This window comes from Panthera uncia, chromosome C2, assembly GCF_023721935.1.
Source record: "Panthera uncia isolate 11264 chromosome C2, Puncia_PCG_1.0, whole genome shotgun sequence".
Classification (NCBI taxonomy): Eukaryota; Metazoa; Chordata; class Mammalia; order Carnivora; family Felidae; genus Panthera; species Panthera uncia.
Genome location: NC_064810.1, coordinates 113,928,645 through 113,933,195, shown reverse-complemented (window position 1 = coordinate 113,933,195; position 4,551 = coordinate 113,928,645). Strand labels below are relative to the sequence as shown.

General features: G+C 41.8%; 1 long non-coding RNA gene across 1 annotated transcript; it reads right to left on the bottom strand.

The window, feature by feature from the left end:
- Positions 1–239: 239 nt before the first annotated feature.
- On the bottom strand, positions 240–1,982 carry LOC125922138 (uncharacterized). Its single transcript, XR_007457586.1, has 2 exons — positions 1,840–1,982; positions 240–1,354 (listed from the first exon to the last, which is right to left on the bottom strand). It is a non-coding gene; the product is annotated as an uncharacterized LOC125922138 (long non-coding RNA).
- Between the last annotated feature and the right edge of the window lie 2,569 nt (positions 1,983–4,551).

Sequence of the window (4,551 nt, the reverse complement as noted above, 5' to 3'; positions counted from 1 at the left end):
GGCAGTGGAGGACACCGGGTAAAAGACACATTCCTCGCTCCTTAAAAAATAAACAAAACAAAACCAAAAAGCTTCTCTGAATAATTCCTGAAATCTCCCAAGTCACCACTTGGACGAAATGCTTATAAATAAAGCTAATCATTCGTTCTAATAAATTCTGTTGTGTTAAATCCTAATACTAAGCAAGACTGTGAAGGCAGCGGCGCAGTTAGGGCAATAATCCTTTTTTGAGATTCGTATATTTTGAGATGCTGTTTTACTCGGTGGAGATACTTGAGTATGACAATTTATATCCGCCAGGCAGTGGGGCACACACAGAGGAGGGAGTCACAGATTTTAAAGCCGTTTCAAAGTTGACACGTCCCTCAATTTGATTTGGTTCGATTTATCTCCAGACGTTGGAGCCCGGAAAGGGAAGGCAGGCTGGCCACCAGCACCCTGGCCTGGAGCGCAGCGGCCGCACGGATGGGGCAGAGGTTGGGGACTTTGCTGCGGCCACTTGCAGGGTTCGGCGGCTCCCGCGGTATTTATTGACTGATTCGGGAAGGTGTCATTATATCTAAGTTCACATTAAAGCTCGAACTTAAAAAAAAAAAAAAAAAAGAGTACCGCCAGAAAATGCTTTTCTTTTCTTTCCCCCAATAGCAGAGCCCGCTGTTGTCAGTTGGAAAGGGGGGAGAAATTCTCTCCAGTCGAAGTTTCCAGCCACTCTAAGAGTGGAAGGGGGAGGGCGAAGCGAAACGGTGTTCTGGCTCTGTACCTGGCAACCCTCTAACCGCTGGCTTTTTCACGTTGCTGTCCTGGGCAGAGTATCGCAGAGGCAGACGCATACGTTTTATGCACCTGAGTGCTGGGTTCTGCCGCTGGGTTTTGCTGGGTCTACGCAGGGGCGGTTCCTGGGATGCGGATTTAATCCAGGGGAAAACGTACACGAAACAGTTTTTGGCCTCCTATCTTTGCTTAGAGAGGCTCTGTCTCCATTCCTCGGTGTCCTCTGAGTGTAGATGAAAAGATGGAAAATTAAACGAGAAAGGCACTTACTATCATGGGGAAAAAAGATAGGTTAAAAATAAGGAATCTAGGGGAGAGAGGTCATTCTCCAAGAGCCTACGTTGAAGAAATACAGACAGGGCCTATGAGAGCTACAGGACTTGCTCCACAATGGGTTTTGTAGATAGCGTCCCCACGCACAGGCCGACGGCTCGCCAAATTCTGGTTCCCGACCCTTAGGACAAGGGCAACTGAGCCGGTTGAACACTTTTCGAGACGATAGACGTCCTGGCCCCCTTTGGAAAAATCACACCTTTCCAGAATCTTGAGAACCCCGCAGGCTTGAGAAGGTTGCAGAAATGGTCTAAGAGTTAAGAAGAGAATGGAGAAAGAAGGGAAAGGTTGGTAGAGGATGGAGAAAGGAAAGATTGTGGCCAGTTAACTGAGAGATCGAGTTCATTTTCCCCCAGTGGCGGGTCCCAGCACCCTCCTACCCAGTCTGCGATCACCAGTTACTGGTGCAAGGGCGAGACACTGCCCGGGACCACCAACTTCCGAGTTGTGTCAAGTTGAGGTGGAAACGGTGGATCTATTTCATTTTAAAGTCCACTTTTGGGAGTCGGTGGGATTACTACAATGCTGATGCTTGTAAGAGTGGAAGGAAGGAAGCACTTGCCGCTTACAGACTTGCTCCGAGTTTCTTTGGCCCCCTTCTCTACAGCCTCCACCCTCGTCTAGCCCCGGGAGCCTACACCTGGGTTTGGGCCTCCGGACCCGGTCGCAACTCTGGGGTACCTGCGAGTACCCCGGAGCCGTGAACCCTGAAGTTCTAAATGCGACGTGACTTACTGGCTGGCTTGAGGAAAGCCTCTTTCGCCCCTTCTGGGATATCATCCAGCCCTGCCCGGGGCTCCCTCCCCGAAGCCCCCAAGGCCTCGGTAGGTCGGTCGGGGCCACCTTCGGGGCTGCTCGGGGGACCTGACGCAGGCCGCGCTGCCGCTGACGTCAGGGGCTCCCGGTGGCCCGAACCCCAGTCCTGGCAACAAGGCGCCCGGCGTGGGCGTCATTAATTATTAGATGGTAAATATTGCAAAGAAAGCTCAAGCTATAATTCAGGCTATATTTCGGTTTCTCAAAGCATAGTTAGCAACTTCGCACCTTCTTGTGGTCCCGTCTGCCCTCTGGGTCCACATTTTTGTAGGTTTGAGCTCTTCACTTTGTAACTGGTTTTGGGGATTCTTGGTGGAAGCGCCAATATTTGTTCATGTGGGAACTGCATGGTTACAACTTCCCTGTAGATTCAAGCTTGAGGAGCTTAATCATCTCTATCAACCAAGGGGGTGAGATGTGTGTGGGCATTGCTTCATAAAGCTGGATCTAGGATGCTCACATCCCCTTTTCTGTTTCGTCAGATTCTTAGTCCGAGATCTGATACTATTATTGTTGTTGTTGAGTGAAAAGGAGGGGAAAAAACCCTATCAAACACCGACAGGGCCAAGGTAAATGAATAATGCCATTCGGTATCAGGAACAAAACCTTCCATTTGTAAAATCAAACACAGCTCTCCTTTTTTCTTTTGTTTTAAAAGGAATCACACCTATAGTATCTACTTAAAATAGAATGTTAAGGAGCAGTAACTTCTTCAAAATAACACTCGTTCTCGGTGCTAGCTCTAATACATTTTCAAAATCCTTTCCCCGAGGATTACTGCCGAATAAACATAGGGCACAGCAGGGTCACTGTGGCACGAATTCTCTCTTGGGCTCTTCTCTACAAAAGGAAAAAAGAAATCATGCCATATATGATGGAATTCCACAGGTGATGGTGAGGTGATTTTCTGGAAAAAGAATGAAATTATGTAAGAATTAAACTAACCCATTTGAATCAAGACAATTTTTATAGGAGTGGAAACAATAATCCACAAATTTAAGCGTCTTGCATATTATCTTACTTGTCATAAATAATTTCTCTGCAATTCTCTTGTTATATTAGCTGTTTGAAAGATCCTGTATATAAAAATAAAGTTCACATGTATCACTGCATAAGACCAATAAGTAGCAGCTCTCAAAAATATAAAATTATCTTCATACATATGAATATAAAATGTATTTGTCAGGATCCACAGGGCCAGAATGAAAAGCCTCTCTAGTTATATCTATAGGAGGTAGAAATATCCTGAAAAGTATTTTGAAAGGCAGGTAATTTGTTTAGTGTTTCACAGACAGAAAAACAACTGACCGAACTTTAATTTTTCTTTTGGAAGTTTTAGAGCCCTGCAGGCAGCTTTTGACTCAGAACTGTGATGGTGACCATTTTATTCTCAAGTTTATAATTTATTTTTAACCAATAGTTATGTGGTAAATATTTAACAAATATATACAATCTCTCAGAAGTGTGCAATAATTATTTTGTAAAATATGAGTAAAAATGGAGCTCACTCTTATACATCAGATACATATATTTGCAGTATTGAAAGCTTTGTGAAGGAGAATTTTAAAAAGTGTAAACAGTCACATTAGTAAATGTACAAAATTCCACAAGCATTCATCAATAAAAATTTCCAAGAATTGTGTATTAAATGTATTAGAAAAGAGATAACTGCACACAAAAAGAAAAATGAAAAGAAACCTCATTTAGGGAAATAAAAACAAACAAAGGTCCAGGGTCCATCATTTACTTTTTCTGCTATGATTATTATGTATTTCTATGGCTTGTTATACCTAGACTTTTCTTTAAAATTCCAAAAATGTGTGTTAGCTGGAATAAAAAATATTTGGAGTTGCGGACAACAGTTAATTGGCATTCAACAACTTCGGTGCTGTTTTCTATTTTACGTACTACTACTTTTATATACTACAAATCTTTCCAGAGAGTTCTGCTATTTTTGGTACAGCAGGCTGAAATTTATAGGCCTAAGATATATTCCAGACTATGTTTATAACACCCTGGCTGAGAAAAAACCCTAGGATATTCATTAGATTTTTTTTAAGTCAGCTAATATTATTACAGTTCCTGAATCAATAAATATTTACAGATTTAAGGCAATAATTGAATTGAAGGGCCACATTTGAAAGTCATTATGTGCGTGTGTGTATATCTTCAAATAAGTGATTTGTACAATTTAGACAATATCCTATGGAGGTTATGTGATTTTTCTGCTGCTTCAAACATGATTTCACTTGCTGACCTCGTGAGGTCAGTTGATATTCTTGGCTCTTAGATTTGCACTTGTGAAATCAGTGTCCTAGACAAGATGCTCACTAAATTTTTATGTAGTCCTCAAAGTAGTGATTTCACTTAGTCTTGCTTATGGATTAAAAAAAGCAACAACAAAGCTTTTAACTTTTTATTTGTGAAAAAAAATAAATCAGGGAAATCTTAACTGATTTGGGATATAAATGAAATCAACTAGCAATTCCTATTGTAAAACCTCATTGTTAAGTTTTTTTTTTTTTTTCCCCTGAGAGTCTTGTTTCAGAAATGTGTTCTACTAAACAAGGAAGGCTACAGGAAACCTCTTTCTCCTTCTTAGTTTGAAAAGGAAATAAAATACATTTCCAG